The sequence below is a fragment of the Grus americana genome, chromosome 2, assembly GCF_028858705.1.
Source record: "Grus americana isolate bGruAme1 chromosome 2, bGruAme1.mat, whole genome shotgun sequence".
Lineage (NCBI taxonomy): Eukaryota > Metazoa > Chordata > Aves > Gruiformes > Gruidae > Grus > Grus americana.
The window spans coordinates 64,110,460-64,131,599 of NC_072853.1; the positions used below are offsets into that span (position 1 = coordinate 64,110,460).

Here is a 21,140-nt window from a genome sequence, read left to right on the forward strand (position 1 = left end):
GAGTCGGGCGGGACGGGGGCGCTCGTGCGAGCTGCGGGGGGCAGGCGGGGGCGCGCGCCCCGGCCGGCTGAGTTGCGGTTCCGGCTGGCGCGTGCTGTGGGGGCGCCTCCCTCCCGCCCCTCCCGCGGCGGGACTCGGCGAGGCTGCTGCGCATGCGCAGGCTGTGAGGCCGGGCGGGGCTGTGGCGCCCGCTTCCCTCACCTCCCTCACCGGGTGCACAAATTGGGGGGGGGGGGGGAGAGGGGACAGCGGCGGAGGGTGCTGGCTTTATCACCTGGCGCCCCACGGGGACGGTACCGGACAGCGCCCCTTAACCGCTGCGCGTGTGCGTGACCGCTATCAGTGCAGCGTCTGCGCAGGCGCAGCGGGGTGGGGGTTAGTTGGGGCGGGGGCCGGATCTTGCCCTCAAGGCCCGGCGCGGAGCTGAACTGCGGCCTGTGGCGCCGAAGGGTTTACAGCCAGGAAGACGTGACTTTTGCTGTGGTTCAGCTCTGCCCTGAAAGCTTTTCGCTGCTCAAACCCGACTTTTTCTTACTTTCCCTAAGGTCGTTGTAGCCTAAGTGTGGGTGAGCTTGGGAAGTGCAGCTGGCAGTGAGTGACAACGCCTGTGGCTGCAGGAGCTTTGTAAGCAGTCCTTACAAGTGTTAAAAGGGCCAGTTGTAGCCGTTTTCCCCTTACTCTGCTTAAATTGCTGAACAGAGCTGTCTGAGTCACGATCACCTTCTCCACTCTCACAGTCTTGCGATTTTCAACATGTTTTTTTCGTCTCTAGGAAGTTAGTGGACTTTGAGAGCACTTGTCGGATTGCATGAAGGAAAGCGAATTCACATAAATAGCATTACAGTTTCTTAATACATTTCTAAAGAGGGGTGCATCTTCAGTGGAAAAGATCATTAAACTGAAAGTAACAGTTTTAGGTGGCCTTTGAGGGATAGATTATTATCTCATTTAATTTGACTTGTTATGACAAATTTCCTGTTGCTCCTTCAAATAGTTAGTATGGTCTGTGAACCACAATGTTCATCTTAAATGTAGTGTAAGCTAAGGAGAAAGAAAAGGAAAAAACATCTGTGATCTGTATGTTGTAGCTATTGGTGATCTCAGAAGTTGCGCAGTTAGTTTTAATTCTTGTTTTCCTGTACGCTCTTTTCTTTGTGTAGTTGGACTTCTAAGACCTTTGGTTTGTTGTGTTCGTGTTCATCTATATCATACTAAGCATGATGGTAACACCTAGGGAGTAGTAAATAATGGGAATCCAAAAGTGCAAGGGTAATAGTGGCAGGAGTGATTTGCTGATGCTGCAAAACAATAATAGACTAACATGTAATTTAAACATTGGATGTAATTTGCTGTGATTCTTACCTTAATAATCTAAAGGCGTGGCCTGTGAAGACTATAAATTTTCTTTTTCCATTCCTATGTCAGAACATGAGTAATCAAGATGTTTGCATGAGGCTGGATCTTTGGCTGTTGGGATCTATATTTTCCCCAGGTCACACCTCTTCATGAAAGATGAAGACAATTACAGGCTTCAGTTTGGTCTCTCCTGCAATCTCCTAGACTATTCACAGCAGGTTACATTCATCATAGAAGTAACATTACAGTCATTCCAACCTTATTTCATAAATTATTTCAGCATGGACATATAATCAGATTGTAGCTTTTACATATAAAATATGGAGCCTGGCAGTAATTGTATAATCCATACGTTTTTAAAAAAGTCAAATGCACTGATGTGTCAGCATGATGATGGACTGTGACTTTTTCAGTGTGTTCAAACATGTCAGTTTTATTAGCATTTTGGGAAATGTAATTCAAACGACCCGAGTTAAAAACATTGAGCCAATCCGTTACTATCATTCTTCTGTAGGAACTATTGTATAGTAACAGCATCAAAAAATTCTAATTTAGTTGCATGAAAGTTTTCTTTGTCAGAAACTTTTTTAAAACTTAAGCTGTGTTGTCTCCTTTTATAGAAAAACATTACTTGGAGAAAGAATCTGTGTGAAGCAGATGTCAGTTACAATACTCCATAAAAACCAACCTTTTGTAATGAAGAACAGCATTTTTGTATTAGTGTGCACAACATTAACAAAAACAGCTTTGCTTTGCCTAATTGGTTTTTTTTATCTTTTGAATATATACAGACTTGTGGGTTTGTGCATGAGCTAAAATTTACAGACAGATTGGGATATGAAATGTGATTGAACTGGAATTGTTGAGCAGCTCCTATGTTTGAATTTCCTAAGATGGTTTAGAATTTCAATGTTCTCTTTCTTGGGGAAACAAAAAGGCCATGCTTGATGGATGATTCATTGATGGATGATCCATCAATCAAATAAAAACATTGGTTAAAGATATGTCTGGTCTAGTCATTCATTGAAATTAATGGCACAGTATTACGGTGCATCTTGAAATTACCGTGTTCACTTTTTTAGATTGCACATCCTGGAGTATAGGTTATTTTGAAGGGAGAACATCACCAAAAATAGGGATTGGGGGGGAAGACAAGATGACATGATTGAACAGATGTAGTGGCTGCTATTCTTTCAGCGACTTTTTTTTTACAAAGGTTGTGGTGACAGGGAAAGAGTTGCTGCTCTGTTGTTCACAAGTACTAGGCATAGTGGTCTCTATTCTGTGAGTTATATATTGTTGTATAAGGAGTTAAATAGAAATGATACTCTCATTTTCACAGATTAATAGTCAACAGTGGGCCAGCGGAGCACTCTTGGCTATGCTTCTACCCAGCAAGGTATTGTTTTGTGTTGGCCTTGCTAACTCGGGGTGGCACAGCCGCCTGAGGGGCAGCTGCATACAGTGCCTGGCCAGTGACAGCCTGCTCCCCCCATAGGAAACAACTTGAGTGGAATGAGCAGAACGAAAGACAGCAATTCTTGGAGGACATGAATACATGTAAGAAATGAGCAGTACACCTCACTGGTGATGCTTAGTGCTAGTAAGAGGCATAGGATTAACCGTGGACATCTTGAAGAGAATGAATTAGGAGTAGGACTGCATGGGAGGTGGTGATTGAAAGTGCTTAAATGTTGCCTGGTCCAGGGTGTCAAAATTCATGTGACATCTGTCTGATAACATCAGAGTGGTTTAATCTTTGGTCTGTCTGCCTTTGCAGTGGACGTTCCTCTGGCATTACGCAAAAGTATATGAAAGTTTAAATGAAATATACCTACTTTTCTTCTAAACTGAGTACTTTTTTATTTTTGTTGTTTTGGCCTATGCTAAGACATAAGCTGAAAGTGTTTATTAGCCCATGTGTATAAAACTGGTGAAGAAACAAAAAATGTAAAGATGTTTCTTCTTGTAATCTCTAATTTCTCACCTGCAGAAATTCCAAAGGCATCTTTTGCTTCACAGAAAGAAGTTGTAAGTTCAAAACAGGGGAACCATACCCGCCTTGCTGCTCTGCAACTGTGACTTCTGGTGATCCTGTTTCTGCCATCTGCCAGTGAAGGCTCTGTAGTTACAGAAGAGTCTATAGCCCATTCTAGGTGTTTATGTTAAATATATGTGGAAGTTTTCTTATTTAATTTCAGTTCTTCAACATACAAAGATGAAAGAAGGTTGCGTCCCACACTTAAAAACCAGCAGCAATCTATAGCTTTAGATCTGAAAGAAGTCTAGTTACCTTCTTTCCTCAATATGAAAAGGAAACTTACAGTAAGCGTTAGCCAGTTCACCTGTTTCTTTACAAAGGACTAACCCGAGTGCCATTTAGAAACAGGCAGTAATGATGTTCCAAAAGTAAAATGCTTGTTTGCATGACTCATGACTGCTTTCCAGTCCTGCATTAGCAGAGTTGTTGATTGCTGATTTTTTGCTTTGCTTTGTTTTGTTTGTTTTGCAGTAGTCTGACCTTTTTTCTGAGTAGTCTGGCCTACTACTGAACTACTGTCTGTAACAGTGTGGGTTATATTTAACTGGGCTGAGAGGCTGCAAATGTACTTAGTTTCCTTTGGTCCTTAGTGGTACAGGCATAAATTTTAATTGCCTCTGCCCTTCTGTGTCTAAAAACACAAGCTGTTATATATTTGTGTGGCATATGTAATAGCCAAGGAGGGGGCATGCAGAGTAGCTAGGGTATGCAGTATTTCAGTGTCTAGATCTGGTTGTATGCATCTATATAGATTACTGTTTTGCTACAGACATATATATAGATGCTTTCCTGTCTGGTATTTTTTTGTCTCACGGTAGTTAAAGTTTCTTGCTGTCCTTAGCCACATCTTTGGTATTTCAAAAGTCTCTCTCAAAGTATAGGTACAAAGATTTTAAAAGTACGTATAAATGTTAAAATTCACTGCGATTACAATGTGTAACAAAACTAATCCAAATAGTAATTTTGTTTTCTATGATACTTTTATTATGGAATCCATACAGTTATGTGATATACAAATATTTCTGTAGGAAACATTTCGAGGAGGTTTGGAAAGTGCGGAGGTCCTGACAAGAATGGTAATTTAAGCAAAGGCAAACCAACTGTTCTGGTGCCATTTGGATGGCCTTAAGGGCTCTGGTATGCCTTTATACTTCTGTACATGTGAGTTCTTTCTTAAGGCAGGTTTTCAAGCTTGAGCTTGCTCTGGAAGAGCCTGTGGCCTGTGTCCATTTCCATTTGGTGTGTTAGTGGTTGGGTTTGTTTGCCTTTAAGTTAGTAGAACACATTAGCTATAAAGGTATGAGGTAGTCCACCCAGAGTTGGTTTTAAGACACACCTTAGCGGGAGGAGGCTTCCTTACTTTACCTGTACCTGTGATATGTAGCATGTTGGCACCACCCTCTTCTGTGCTCGAGGGACAAGTGTGAACAGGGTGAGCTAGCAGTCTCAGTTCACGTGAGGAAGCATCAGACTTGCTGCTCGTGTGCTGCCTGGCAGGTTTGGTGCCTCTAGGAAGCACCGCGATGGCTCTAAGGTGTATGCACTGCAGCCCAGTCGCGCGCCTGCTGTACGCCTAGAGCTCGCATTCTGTGCCCGTGCGGGAAATCCCGCGTGGCCGAAAAGTATCAGATTTACTAGCGCATGTGCGCACTGTGTGGGGTGCAGGCAGTAAGCTCAAGGCTTCTGAGGAGCATGTCTTAACATTCATGTGATTCATATGTGCCCATCTTTCTCCTTGTGAACCATGGCACAGAAATACAGCTATTTTGCATTTTGCAGTCTCACGTGGTCTGTTAACAAGGAGAAAGAAATGCCTCTTGCTTGCTTGTCTTCTATTGAATGTTTAAGTGAAATCATATGTTATATTTAAGTTGGATTGTTCCAAGTACTTGGGAAAAGGATAGTAAACTCCAGAAATTCAGTAAAGGCAAACTGTTGCTCTCTCCTAGTTCCTTGCCGTGTATGATGCGTTCTGCAGGGGTGTATTGACATTGGATTTGAGATACCAGATATGCAGCAAGGACAGCAGTGATCCTTGTGTTTTGTTTTCTGTTTGATTTGTTACTTTTGTCTTCTTCGCTTCCTGTTTTCAATGCCAGTGATGTAAAGGCTCCCCACGTGAGGCAAACTTAGATTTATCTTACTCTTTAAGGGGAAGGGGATTCTCACCTTATGTCATATAAATTGTTAATAGGATATAAATTTCTGAAAAGTCAAAATGGAAAAATAAATCTAAAACCATCTATAAGCTGCAGCTTGTTTGTTTGTGTTGGCAGCTGCACAATAAAGTGCAATGAATTCTAAAAATTACTAGTTTCGCATGTGTATCCTTGTATCCTTTACTGGTCACAGCCTGATTGTTGTAAGTCAGAGCTAATTTTTTTTTTTTAATTGGATCCAGTGCTAGCATAATATCTAAGTTCAAAGATATAGTACATAAAAATGTTTTCAGGATGTTGTCTTCAAAATCTGCCAACTTCTTTTGTATTGTTTTCAGTTTTATTGGTACAACAATGGAATGATTTGAATTGCATTTGATTTTTTCTCTCTGTTGTTTGCATTTTCATTTTAAATTATTTACAAGTCTGAGGCTTGGAGATGAGAGCCTAATGAATGCTTTTAAAAATAAAACCTTCTTCTTTAAGCATGTTCTGCTTCATGTTTTGAATTTATAACCCAAGCCTTAATGAATCGTTTCCTAGTTACTCTTATCTTAGAATTTATGAGCTGTCCTATTTACAAGTTTTACCTATACAATGGAAAAATAATTCCTGTTTACCTTAAATGAAAAGAACTGTTCGTGTTAACAGGCTTAAACTGCTAATTAGGGGTAATATGGCAATAAATACTATGACAAACGTTTTAGCAATGTGAAGATGCAATATTTAGGTTTTGAGCCTTTCCCTGGTGCATTCCAAGTAAGAAGATGAGCGTGTTGTGGTTTTTGATACCTCATATACATATCAGGTTAATAAAAAGTATTTTAGGGAAAAACAATAGCTTATAGGTCCTTATAGGAAGCAGATTCACTTCTTTCTACATTTAGGGCGATATGCTGATGCCCACATGCTATAACATTGTTATAATAAACCTTGTTATTGTGAAGCTTCAGATAGGTGCCAGACTTATGAAAGAACTCTGATGACTTCATGTATGTGTGTATGCAGTGTTTTGTTAACAGTTAAGTTATTCTGCTGAAAAAAATAGTAGGATTAGCAGTAGTTGCTTTGTTTTGAATGTACATTAATGTAATTTAATCAGGAAGGAAAGAAAACCTGGGACTAGAATTTGATGTCATTTACCTGACTATAAATCGGAATATCTCCGTTAATTTTTTCAATTTGTGTCAAAATGACCAAAATCAGAACCTGACACAAGCTCTCCATCTTGTGATTTGTGCATACAAAACCAACGAAATAAAATCAGAATTTTTTTTTGTCCAAATCTTAACCCAAAAAACAGAGCTTGGTTTTTGAGCAGAGACTTTGTAATACAGTGTTATTACTTTTTGGTAGAGGAACTTTGCAGATATATTGTATCAAGAACCTTTTTTTTTTCCTCCCAGTTGTTTCTGATTAGACTTAATTGTCAGAGCTACAGACTTGTGAGTTTGAGCGCCATTCTAAGTCTAGGAAGCTTAAAAATTCTTGACAAATTTTTTCTTTGACTTCTTTGTGTGTGCCTCTGACATCTGCAGAGGGTTGTATGTAGGCTTTGTTCCCTGTCTGATTTTCTTTGTGTCGCCCAAGCAGTTTGCAGTAGGGATGGCAACCTGAGGAAGGAAGGAGGGAGAGGAAGAGGCTGAAGAGAAAGTTCACGTAGGTCTGACGTTGGAGGTGTCCCTTCTGCCGCTCTGAAGCAGACATCTGATGAGATGTAAGGAGCTCCTTCTCTCAAAACTGAGGAATCTTCCTTGGGTACAAGGTTATTAGGTACAGTAGACAGTTCTTTGGAGGTGACAAGTAAAAACCTGACAATGTTCTTTGGCAGCTCTGTTTGGACTACTCGGTTTCCGTTTCCAGGTGAAAAACATGCTGGGCTTTGCAGCTGGAGGTTGACTTGCAGGGATACCTGCTCTTTTTCTTTGTTCACATCATCCTGATTTTAGATGTTGCTGCTGTTAATACAGTGTATTTTGGGGTATGGCGTTGAATAAACTTTTTTTGTCAGAGAATGGGTACCTTTGTATTTTGGATGCAAAAGATAAATACCCTATCAGGGGGTAGATTTCTGAGGAGGCGGCACACAAGCAGAGCTAATATGTTACACCAGCCACTATAGATGGAGAAGTAGGCAAGCTTTCAGGAACACAAGCCTGTCTTCAAATCCAGTGCTGATACCAAGATAATTAAAATACACTTTAAATGAAAACAAAGTTAATCTCTGAAGCTTATACTTAAATGTTGTATGGAAGTGCAGAGATGTAAGGAGTGTGTCTTTTCATGGGGTCAAATAATGTTTTATTTATACATCTATTATATGTACTCAAAGGTCATTAGACTTCCAATTACAGAGTTTTGGATGACACCTAATGTAATGGACAGTAGTGAGAAAGCTTCAGCTGATGTCACTGTGGTCATGGTTTCATTTTGATTTTATTCTAAAATTATTTTTCATCCTTGTAAATTATGTTTCTAAGCCAATGGAATCTGTTTTGAGAGAGGAAAAATATTTTACATAATATTTAAATTTTGTTTGAATAAACCACCTAGAAAGCGCAGAGAAAAAGAGTAGTATATTCCCTAAAATAAAATTGCAGTAGTAATTTTTCTTTGTAAAGGAACATGTTATAGTGCTGGAATTGTCTAAACCGTCAGAATTGCCAAGCATAAATAATTACATAATTTCACACTTCCCAGTAAAGTCAGACCCTGATTAAGAAGTTGACAGCCTGAGAGAGTCTGCTCTTTGACAGTGATGTCTGTATTCCCTAAATTTGTAGAGACTGCCTCTAGGAAAACAGACTGAGCTTTAAACCCTTTACTTTGAATGAGAACCCTTATTAACAAATAGAGAATATTCTTCTTCTTAAGGAGTTTTCATACTCTAAGTGCACAGATCTTTTCCGCTTTCAGCTAGTGTTGATTTTGCTGATACAGGCCTTTTCGCTGTCTTGGTCCTCACTGTCTTTCAGTATGTTTGATATTCATATTTCTTCTTTATTCCTTCTTCCTTGCTGGGCTTTTTTTCTTCCTTTTCTTAAACAAATAGATAATATGGTAATATGAACTCTAATAGGAAAAAGGCATTGTTTAGCTCGGTTGGGGTACTACTAATCCAGTCACCAAATGTAACCATAACACAGCATGCATTTTAATTATTAAATATAATGGAAACTTTGCATTTTAAATCTAGAGCTATAAACCACTTGTTTGAAAATGCTCAGTTCAGCACTATGATTTTAGGTTGTAGTGAATTACAGGGCAGTATTCTTTGATCAGTTATTACAAGTTGAAGATTAGTAGCATTCAGTGCTTGTGTTAATTTGGAGAATACATATAGGAGTCATTGCAGGTCAAACTGAAGCTCAGTCCTGTATTTTTTTATGATTTAGTCAGCTGACTGGATAAAGCGATGTAAAAATATATAGATAATACAGTCATGCCAGTCATTCCCAATAAGTGTAATTTAAAGGAACATTTTCAAGACTAGTACTCCCTCAAATTCCAGTACTTTGTAAGATGTGCTTTATTATTAAATGCAATATTGTTGAGGTTTTTCTTTTAGATACTTATTTGTTTGAATAGTTCTACCAAGTGCTCCTAATGCACTTTTGATGTCTTACCACTAAAGAACAGCTGAAGGGTAGAACAACTAGTATGTTTTTGCTTATGTTTGGTCAATACTTGTTTTTGTAATGAATACATTTTAACCATAAATAAATGTAATGAATTCTAATAGAATATCGTAGTGTCTATGTGCTTCTTAACATAAAAAATAAAAATACTCTTAGAGTGAATGTGGATTTTACTGAATCACCATGAAAACTTATAATCCCTGCATGAGATGTGCAGGCTTGAAGCTCTGCTGTTTTCAGAAGTAGGGGACATCACATTTTTGAGCAGCTCCAGTAGGTTTGGAGGAGGGGGGTTTGCTTAGGTACCTGCTTCAGGACGCCGGGACAGCTGGCATGCTGTAGGTGCAAGAGCAAGGCTCTCCAGATTTGTGAGATGTAAAGAGTGCGGTAGTAGCTCAGCAGAGCCAATCTTTTCTTCCTTTTGACCAGGTTGCTAGACCCAACAACTCTCCTCTTTTGGGTTTTCAGGATGTGTATTCGCTGTCTTTCTCATCTAGCTGAGGAGGTGTCCCCCGTGGGGTGAGCAGGAGCTGTTTGGTTTTTTTCTTCTCTCTGTATTGTATGTGAGATACCAGTACCTAACTGGGGACTCCGGATCTCACTTTCTGTTCCAGACATTTTGAAGCTTGACGTTGAGCAGTTCAACAGTGCCTGCCATATCTGGTGGATACAGGCTTAAGTAATTTTGGACTGTTGAATTTTTGGAATCGAGTGCAGTTTTTTGTTCTGTAGGGCCACCCGAACCCTTAGAGCATCTTTATTGCCTGGTTCAGTCTTCCCTTTTCCATCATCTTTTTTGTTTTGGTGATGTGGCATAAACTCCATAAACTGATTTTACAATTGCAGCCTTTGCCGTTGAGTCTGATTGTTTTAAGGATAACATTTGTCATAGAGCACCAACTTTCTCTTCTTTCTCACTTTCTCTTGCTCCTCACTGTTCATCTCTACTGCAAATCAAATTATGATATCAATGTCTACCAGATCCTTAAATTTCTTACTTTGTAGGTTTTTTTGCTCATGTACCTTTTTCGAGTGTGTGGCATGAGGGTGTGTAGGTAATAGATTTCTACAGTGGTTTTTTTGTTTATACATATTTCAGAAATATCCTCTGCTGTCTGTGTGTGCCGGATTAATTTATTTCAGTAAGGGATCTTCACGTGAAGGCTATTTTTTTAACTATGACCATCTCCAAGCCTGAGTCACTGTAGAGAACCAATGCATTTATAAACGTTACTCATTTGTATTGTTCCAGGGATGGGTTGCAAACTATGCCTGTTGGCCTCATGGACTGTAGTTAAAGAATTGCTAAGAGAATGCCTTTTCTGCTGAATAAAGTTAGTTACAGACTAAACAAAGGCTATGTTTGAACCCATGGCCTTGGTTTCTTCTCAAGGAAGGAGTGCAGCATTGCCTGGGGCCAGCGTGAGCATCTCTGCACTTCAGGTCTTTGCCAGCTTCCCTTGTGCCACTGAGACAGTGACTGCAGGCGGCCACCCGGCGTAGCTTGCTTGTTGCTCCTGCCAGCTTGACCAACTCCCCAGCTGCACTGGGAGAACCAAAGCAGGGTTTTGCTCCCTCGCTGCTGCTTTCTATTCCTTTCAGACTGTAAAATGGGGACTCTGAAAATGAAGGTACATTTTGGTTTTATGCTTTTTGTTGTGCTCTAGGGGAAAGGCTGAAAATAAGATACTGGTAGTAGGAAATAACCTAGGTTGTAGCCTACACCTTAAGGTCATAGCTTGCTTGTCTCTTGTAGCCTTATTTCTTACTTCATTTTGGAATCTACCTTCTTATGTATGAATTGTTTTCCATGCTGTACTAAATAAAGACCTTTTTATACCCTTTAATCCTTTGGCTTCCATGAACTTCTGATGTTTTTTGGCTGCCTTCATCTTTCTGTTGCAGTTTTCATTGTGCTATACGTTGTCCAATCTCCAGTTACTGAATTCTCAAGTCTTAGTTATTTTACTTGGGAGTAGCCCTTTTTTACATGCTATTTTGTCTATTGTTCATTTTTAAGATGTGCTGGTTTGTTTTGTCTTGTCTTTTCTCTGACGCAGATGATTTTAATGCTTCTTGCTGTTCTCTCTCATTTTCAGTGTGTCCGATTCCCAGTTGTACAGATGACTCCAGGAGATGGCAGTAGGATAAGGGAGGTTTTCCTCCCCAGTCTGCCAGCCTGAACCTGGCCCAGGTCAGCAGCAGTTGGAGGTCAGTTCCTGGCACCCATCCGCCCAGGGGCTGCGGTGCAGCCAGCTGTCTCCCACCGGTTCCTCAGGCTGGAAGATGGCCCTTATTTACTGATTGAAGCGACTGAGTATTAAAGTTTTCAGTCTGATTGCTTTTCTCTTTCTCCTCTCTCACATCCTTTCTTGCCTTCCTCCTAGAAAAGATTTTTTTTTTCTTTTTTTAATTTGTAAAAAGAAAAGTATACCAACTCTAAGTATGAAGTGAATTTTTACAGCCGAGTTATAAATTCCAAAAACTAGGGGGTGTATAATGGAAATGGTTAGGGGGGAGAGGGGAGGGCATGCTATAATACATATGTAACCTTTTTTCCCTCTCTTTAGTGAATAGACCGTTTAAACTAAATTAAGTAAAGGATATAAATTCTGTTGTTTCAGTTTTTAATATTTCATGGCTGATTTTATAGATAAAAATTACATTTAACAATAAATATGAAGAAGAATTTATACAGCCTGTTCTAGTTTGATATGGAACAGCAAATCCCATTTCTCTGTAGCTGTAAAGAAAATTCATTATAATGTCTTTGGTTGTAAGAGATGGCTTCATTGTGATTAGTTACACTGATAATAAAACAACCTTTTTACAAATGGCACAAGATACATGAGATCTTATGTGTCTGCCTTTTAATAGCATTGAATTTGTGCATTTGCTACCTTTATTCTGTAGTCTTTTTTTCATTTATAATTGGGCACTTTTAAAATCTACAAGTTATTAAAAGTAGTCTAATATAACTTAATTTTTCTTTTGAGGCATTCTGGAGAAGGAGTTATTAATGCAGCTAAGCATTTTTAATTGTTGAGTTTTCAAAATAAAAAAGCCCTAATTTTAATTAAAAAAAAAGTGGGTTCAAGTAATTTTGTTCAATTATGAATAAAAAGTTTTGGGGATAACATAATGAAATCTGGGTATCAGACATTACCTTCCAAATCCTTTTTAAGCACCTGAAGAAATACCTTGACTTTCAATTGCCCTATTCCCAGTGACGTCAGTTGGATTTAGATGTTTGTAGGTATTCAAGTCATTTAAAACACAGGTAGTAGCATTAGGATGCCTGCTGAGCAGTTGAGAGTCCAAGTGTACACATTTGGTGTGGGGAGGATTTTGTGAGGAATTCATAGCCATTAAAGGGGTATTTATTTTTTTTTCCATTGTACATGCATTTAAGAATACTGGGATCTCAGCACAATAACGCAGAATGAGTTTGATGAGAAAAGTAGAATAGTTGTAATAAGAACCTTTGCATATTTATATTGCTGTGATTTGTGCTGTTCCAGTGGTTTAACAAGTAAAATTTTCCGTATTGTTTAGTTTATAGAAATAATATAGGATATTAGATTCCAGAAAAATGGGGCATATGTGACAAAATGATATTTTAAATTGTAAAATGGAATTACATGGCTGCTGTTAGAAGTGAATTCCTTTCCTGCTTCACATAGAAAGCAAATAATTTGGTGCTTTAGAATGAGGAAGGCTGCGGAGCCAACAAAACAGAAGTTGCATATGATTATCAAATATTTATGGAATTTACTGGAAAGTGAAAATCTGAATCATAGTGCTTGGAAAAAATAGGATGTAATGCTCAAGTCTTCTGGAAGATACAAGATGGAACAGCATGCTTAATATTAGGTTTCACTGTAAAAGACATAAAACAACATTTTTGCTCCTGTTGTCTGTAAGCTTTAATTTTAGACTCTTGTCTCTTTTCCGTCGATGATTACAGCTAGGAAAAAAAAGTCCTGTAGCACTTGTTAAAAGTGTTTTCCCAGGACGAATACCAAGAAGATGACTATTGATGACTGAAACACAGGACTAAATACTCTTTTCACACCCTTTGCTGTAGGAAGTAGCCTGTTTGGCTTGCAGTCTGCTTTCCCTAGGCGCATTGCTCCATCAGAGGAATGGGCTGGGTCTGTGATTTGGGATGCTCGGTCAGCTGAGAGCAGAGCGCCGAAACGCCGCCTGCTCTGCGGTGGGAAAACTGACTTTGTGTCCTGGCTGTGCTCGGCCGTGATAAATCACCACCCATAAGGGTGAGCTTGTGGTCCCTCAGATCCTGGGGGCATTTGAGCTGAGCGATAGCCTGCTTAGTAATATGTGTATTTTTTTCTCCCAGGAGGGCATTGGAGCGGGTGTAATTTCTTACTCTAGCCCGGTCTCCGGGTACTTGCCGGTGGTTGCCACAGAGTATGTTTTCTGTGTTCATTAAAACCTATTGATCTCAGGAAAGTTTGTGGGATTGATTTTAACTCGGTGCTTTTCAGGGAATTAGTAGTATTTTTAGCAATAACACTCTACTAACGCGTTCCCCAGAGAAAGTGATGTATTGAGGAAATACAGAGGTCACACACACAAGTTGCAGCCCTGACCCAACTCCTGAGGTCCCCTTGCCCAGGGAAGTGCCGCGTGGTCCTTCTGCGACCTCCTGTGCTGCCAGGAGCCGTGTCCAGGAAGGGTCTGGCAGTATGCTGCTCTCCCTGCCTAGGAGGAATTTGGGGAGCAGGAGGCAATGGCTGAGGTCACAGAGTTGACCGGCGCATGTCTTCCCAGCCTGCGGAGGAGGAGGGCTGCAGTGCCACCCTGATTGTGCCAGCTGCCAGCCAGGTTAGTGGTAGCTTTGTGTGGCCACCGAGCTCCGGGGGGAGGAGGACGCTCCCCTCACCCGGGGCTCCGTCGGTGATATTTCCCGGGGAGCTGTTTGATAGTGTGAGTGCCAACCGGAGATTCGAGTTTGTGATAAACCAACAACTGAAGGAAACACGCTGTGGTCTTGTGTAGCTGCTACATGGTGTGCTTCAAAGTAATGAGAAGATTTTGCACACTAGATACCCAAGTAACAGAAAACTAGTAAGCAAGGTGCGGTTCTTAGCTATAACAGAATGAAGCTGCATAATTTTTGTAGGTATTAGGGAAGGGGTCAGGTCCACAGTGCAACTGTTCCTGATGTTATACTGCATGCACTGTTCCTGCAGGAGAAATGAAAATTTTAATTGCCAGGTGAGTCCTTGTTTGGGGATGCACTTGAACATGTGTGCTTCACGTCAAGCCTAGGAGGAATCCTGCTGACACTGTGCACACGCTTAGGCATATTGCTAGTTCTGGAATATAGCTGAATTTCAGGAACTGATTGAGGTAGGCACCAAATTTTTCACATTGAAACAATGAGACATGAGGGGAGATAGGTACTATTGATAAGCAGTGGCATTTGAAACCTCTATTGTAGTTGTTCCCAAAGCATCAGCACTGTGAATGCTTTGGATGAGAGGTAAACAGGGTTTTTATAGGTGATGGTGGTGTAAAGCAAGGGGTTGTCTCTTCTCCTCCTCAGTTCCTTCCCTCCTTCAGTTCTAGCTGGCTAGGACCTGTCCTGGGGAGATGCAGTTTCAGTCCAAGAGGGGTGGTGCTGCAGCATCCCCTGGTCCTTCTCTGCTGGGTGTACAGAGCCCTTTGCTATAGCACTGCCACCTCCCTCGTTCTCCATCTGCTGACCAAGAGTGCGTTTTGCTGGGGGGAAGTGGGAGCCTGCTCTGCTTTCGGCCTCTCTTCTGTCATCTGCTGGAGTGAAGGCTCCTGTTGTACCTACACAGCTTAGCTCTGGTGAAGGGCTTGGGGATGGGGAAGAGGCTCCATGTTGTGCCATAATAGTAGCTCTTGACTGGTATCACAGGCACCACAGAAGTTACGAATAATTTTTGTATCATCTCATATTGCCAGTGCTCGGACTCACGCTGCCACTGTCACACCTGTACTCGTCCCATTGCTGTCTTGTATTGGTTTCCATCTTGACATGGACAGTGATGGAAATTAGAATAAAATTCAATGGGAACCCCCAGAATGCAGAAGCATGTAGCTTTAAAAGGTGTTCAGTGACTTCAGCTGAAGCATGGGTTGGTTCACCTGAAAGCAAGTAACAGTTATTATGGGGGAAGCCAAGCTTTGCACAGCTATGCATGGCTTAAGTCTCAGTGATGATCATCTAAGGTTATGGGGGACAATATCCCTCTATGTGGTGTGGAGGAGATGGTGGCACTATTGTGGACGCTTGCACGTATTATAAGAAAACATTAAGGAGAAAAGGTGTGATTTGACATGCAGCTTTTCCCCTGTGCATTAAGGGTTTATCCCCTCTGTAGCTGAGAACTGTGTACAGCTATCACCTTTTTATACTAATTTCTAATGATGGATATTAATTTCTTTTTGTTAGAGATCCAGTGATACAAAGAAGTTAAGGCTGCTGCTGCTTACGCTTTGCTGAAGTGTGCTGGAGGACTAATGTGTTGTGGTAGGGATTTGGGGCAGCATCTATAGCACAGAGACCTTCCAAGTGCACCCCGATGTGAGGCAGCCCCTGTTTCCACTGTGCTTCTCCCCCCATTGCCCTCTGCCTTATTTAATCAACTGAGCTGGAAAATAAAAAAACTGAAAGCAAAGTCTGGGTATCATATGTCTTACAGAATTGAGCTGAAATACTTCCAGTGTGCTCATGTCTATTTTATTGTTCAGAAAACCAGGTTTTGTCTTTATATATAATCAGGTTGTTGAGTATGTCTATGGGCGCTAATGCCGATAATACAAATATATGCAGATACATAAATAAATATGTTCCAATGAGTATATATTCTAATGGATAATAATCTCAGCTGTCATTTCTGTAGATATGCTTGCCAAAGAAACATGTAACACATTTCAGTTTGATATGCTTTTCTCAAATGAAATGCAATTACTTCCTTGTGTGCAGCGGCCACCAGGTGTCATCAGAATGCTTTTATTTTTATTAATTTCTCCTTTTCTGTAGAAGCATATGTACACTTTGTATTCTTCTCTGGAAACTTTGTTAACCTACCACACAAATATTCCTAACTCCTTATGTTACCTATTCAGCCAAAAACTCACGCAGCTCTTTTCAGCTCAGCTACTTGAATAAACTGCTGACAGGAGGAAAACAAGACACACAATAACACTGAGAAGCGTCTGCATATATACAAATTATTACATGCATTCTTTGCCCTAGTCATTCAAAAGACAGAGATAGATACAGTAAGCTAAACCATGTGGGCCTGGTTTACCTTAGAATGTCATTAAAGAGCTACAGGGAAGGCAATTAAAATGATTACTCAGAAATTGCTAGTATTTAAAGCATGTTGAATTTCCCTTTCTATCTGCTGCCATCCTTCCTCCTTTTTACGCCTTTTCTACAGTTTTGGTGTCCTAACTTCACATTAAATGTGGATGTGGGTTTTTGAAAATTATTTATTTATTTAGCTCTGGGTGTTTGGCATATTTGTGTTAATTGTGGATAAAACACATGCAAACTATTATCATCCTACCTTTAATTTAAAATGGTATAGGCTAGGGGTTTTTTTTATCTTCAGTGAGCTATTGCTCAGCGAGTAGCTGTGTAAGAAATGACTGAAAAATGTTCAATATCTTCTTTTTAATTTTTTTTGTTATATAAAAAAATGAAGAGAACATTTCAATGCAAAAAATGCATCTTTTTTATTCTTCCCCTCCCCTCTACTTCCTTGCAGTTTTTCCTAGTTCCTACTTCCCTTCTGCATCTTGGTTCAACTTACTAAAAAAAAAAAAAAGTGTTCTGGGCTGTCAGCTGGTGGAGAGCTGGCCATTTGTGTCGGCCTTTTCACCTGTGCTGCTGCTGCTGCTGCTGCTGCTGCTGCCGCTACCGCTACCGCTACCGCTACCGCTACCGCTACCACCTCCTCCAGCCTTCTCCTGCTGTGTTGGTAGACAAATGTGTCCTGGGCTGTGATGATGGAGGCTTCTTGTTGCTTTTCGTGTGATATGGTAGTATAAAACAAGGGGCCAACAAAGCCATCTTTTTTTTTTTTTTTTTTGTCTTTTAGGTTTAATATTGAGCAAAAGTTGATGAAAATTTAGTAAATCTTGGCAAGTATTAAACGCCAGAATAGCAGTCTAGGAAAGTCATACTCCCTATGTGTTAAAGGAGAACAGACTCAGGGCTTTTAGGACTACGTTTCTGGGGTAAAAATTCCAAGAGCCACTTTCCAAGTAACAGCAATCTCAGTGTTATCTTTTGCTGCCAAAATGCAGGAAAAAGTTAAGACTTCCAACTTTTTTTTTCAGGTGTCAGTGATAGTGCCTGTGCACTTCCTCTGGTGAATTCTAGTGTGGTCCACTGTACATAAGAGGGTCCTACAGCCTGTGGTAGAAAAGAGATTCAAATTGCATTTACTTTTTACTTTTCTCTAGTGTTAATTGGTGAAGTTAGTGAGAACTGCATCTCGCATGAAACCATGTCATTCTGAGAGTTCCCACAAACCACAGGACTCATTACCGTATGTGAAAAATGAACATTTCTTTCCTGCAAGTTTCCTTCATGGACCTGATAAACTCTCTAAAGTGTTTTGAGAATACTTAGACTGCTTTTCATCCATAAATATCACAGTGCTATAGGAATATGATCTTTCTTGGATCCTCAGAAGTTTCTGTTGCATATTTTTATTGCTATTGTTATATGTATGCCTTGCTCTGGAAATAGTCAAAATTCTTTGAATTTACAATTCAAAATATATATCCCTTTTTAAATGTTCAAAAATTGAAGATCTGGGGGTTATTCAACACCTTTTAGGAGATACTAGTGCATTTCCTCTTATTCTCTGTCTTGGACATGCCTACTGATTCTGACAGTACTTGAAATGAGTCTGTATCCATGTCTGTCTTTTTTCACTCCCTCTTCAAAGCTGATCTAATCGGTGGTCATTGCTGCATTTAGCAGCATTTAGCTGTTTCTGAAGTAAGTGGATGATGGACAAGGGAGCCTTCCCTTGTTCTTTTTTTTTTTTTTTTTTTGTGTGAATTAAAGAATATATTCCCTATGTCAGGAATTCATAACTTCCTTTATGTTGGCAATTTCCGCCCACTCAGAATGATTTTCAGTGGTTTGGATGCAGAAGCAAGAAGGATGTGAGTGGTAACGCAGGGTGCGTTTCCCCGTGATGCCGTTACAGTTCTTTCTGATGCTTGCAAGAAAATGAAATTAATAGGTGCCGATAACTTGCTGTTTTCAGTGATACTCAAGTGATGACTATCAGCGGGCTTTTTACTTTATTACTTTAACTATTGTAGATACATCAGTATGGAAGTTTCAAAGTCTTTGAAAGCCTGTAGCTTGTTTGGAAGTCTCCTGTGGAGACTTCCTGGCACCCAAGGAAAATGAGTGACTTTATGGGAAGAACAGGCTCACGATGCAAAGCTCAAAGATCCAGCATTCTTGAACTGCAAGAGAAAAGACATGTTTGTAACAGTTAGCATTGAAAACTCCTCAAATAAAGGTGATCTTTATTCCATTTGAACCAACAACCATATTGTCTTCTGTATTCCATTATTGGTTGGATTAGTCTCTCTGAATGAAGTGAGGTAACTTTGTAAGGCCATGAGAGAGACCTATGATTTGATTTAGGAAGGATGTTATACCCTTGAAAATGAGAAGATGTTTATTTGACACAAAGGTCATATGTTGAGATGAGTTGTTCACATTCAGTTTTGTGCAGGCTATTTAAGGAGCTCATTAAAATGATTTTGCTTCATTGTATCCATGATTTCATTGAAAGAATTGTCTGAAAAAAAGGGGAATTTTTACTGGAAAAAAAAAGAAACTCTCTTTTCCATATGTCACATCCTTTACAAACATTGCAGATTGGGTATTGAATACTTGGAGATGATAATACACTAAGAAGTGTGTTGGGAATTCTAATGTCAGGATTAGCATAAAAAATAAAAATCAATGTGGAATTTAGTACTTGTAAATATACCTTCTTTGGATTCTCCTGTACACATCCATACCCCTTCCCTTAAACAGCTGGCATCTGACCAAAAAGAGAAGTAAATAAAAATGTATTGAGCATCAAGTTAAGGAACTTTGCAGTTCATTACAGGTTTATGGATCATCACTAAATTGCTTGTCCTTCTCATCTTAATTTAGGATTACTGCTTTCTAACTTCCATCTGAGGATCAGGGCAATGCAAGTCTTACATTGAAAATCTTAACTGCGCTGTCTCCACCTTTTTGCATAGAGGAATTATACACTATTTTTTGGACCAGAAGAAAAAAAATAGAGAGAAAACACTCAACCAAAATGTTCTTTATTTCCATCAAAGAAAAGATCTTCTGTCTCCAAATGACTGATGCCTTTGTATAGAACTGTAGCAGATACTATATCAATATACACAAATCATTGTAGGAAGAATACAAAAATCTGTGTTGTTATCTGGTAAAAATTGGTGGTGGCAGCTCAAGAAATGGTATTTTTCTCAGTTTTTGTATTCGTTTTCTTCTTTAAAGGTAGTGAGATGCTGCTGAATTATGACTGTGAGATGGCTTTTAAATTAGATTAAAAATTGAAACAAAACCTCCATGATCCTGACCATTTGGAAATCCCAATGCATGAAAGAGGAGAATCTTTAGCTATATGGGTTTCTGTGACAGACCAAAGTATTGTGTATTATGGACTTGTAATTTAAAAATGTGTGTGTCTCCTTAGATATTTTGTAAAGATTTGGACATTCGGCCTATGCGGCTGTAGCATACATAACATAAACATTTTGCTTTTGAAGATCTTAAAAACTTCTTTTGCATACTGAGAAAATTATTGAAGAAAAGCATTATGTCAAAGACTTAGCTAATGTTTCTGGTAGAATTACTAAGCTTAGCTTTTTCTGTGCACAAATGGTGAGGCCACAACAGGTTTCTTTCTAAAACTTAGGAACAGCAGTGTGCTGCAAAGAACCTGAAAATGTGTTAGGTAATGTATGACTGTCTCCAAGCAGAAGAATTTGTTAACCTGAAGCTAATGTGGCAAATTAATTTTTGGTCATATCCTTTAAGAATCTGTTCAGCTATACTTGATTTATATGAACATTAACAAAAGATTTATATTACAAAAAGTCAACCCACTTTTGAGTTAGAACAGCTTCATTTTGAACATCAAATATGATGTTAAGAGAGAACTGTTTGACAGAACTGGTTTTTAGACTATGGAAATACTGAAGATTTAACTGCTGTCTGCTTAGCTTGGGCTTGATCCTGTGCTCTAGTGGTCTGCTGTGTTGTACCTGGTGATACCATTGGTGCAATCTTGGAGCCTATATAAATCCTCTCTGGTTTATTTATGCAATACATTAAGTGTTTACATATTGTTGCACTTTAGATATGTTGTAAAAATGTAACCGGAATCTTTAATTTAAAAAGCTGAAGGTAGAAGGAAAAGCACAAGAGCTTGAATTTTGCATCGTTTTTAGTTTTGTTGGTCCATGAATAAGGTAGTTCAAGAGCTATTCCTCCCCAATTCTACTGCTATATGAGCTGGCCAGCATTACATTGATATCAAAAGGCTTATTCAGTCACACTAATGAGTAGAAGTTAGACTTAAGCATGTGTGTAAGTTGCCATGGCTGCAGAGGGTTACTTGTTGTTTTGGTTACCAGTTGATTTAATCAAATCCCAGATGCTGATTCTTTGCTCCTGATGACAATCCCTGTGCCAGACTAAGGTTTGATCCAAGACTAATTTTGCAAAAATAAACCCATTTAACCTTATGTATCCTGTGGTCACTGGGACTGTACAGACCTGGAGTGCTGCTGATGCCTTCTCTGATGCATCGGTTCCTGTATTAATACCAACTGTAGGCTAGCCCTTAATTAGTGTAGTGGCATTGATGAGAGCAG

At 39.6% G+C, this 21,140-nt stretch overlaps 1 protein-coding gene across 4 annotated transcripts in view; it reads left to right on the forward strand.

The window, feature by feature from the left end:
• ZNF407 (zinc finger protein 407) overlaps nucleotides 1–21,140 on the forward strand; it is a 346,932-nt gene that overhangs the window by 502 nt on the left and 325,290 nt on the right. For 2 of the 4 annotated variants that reach the window (XM_054815165.1, XM_054815166.1), the window contains one exon: nucleotides 11,294–11,405. The exons of 1 other annotated variant lie outside the window; for it this stretch is intronic. The gene's annotated coding sequence lies outside the window, so the exon portion shown is untranslated. Of the gene's footprint in view, nucleotides 1–39; nucleotides 7,274–11,293; nucleotides 11,406–21,140 lie in introns of those variants that run through there. One more of the 4 variants, XM_054815164.1, reaches the window with a different exon arrangement.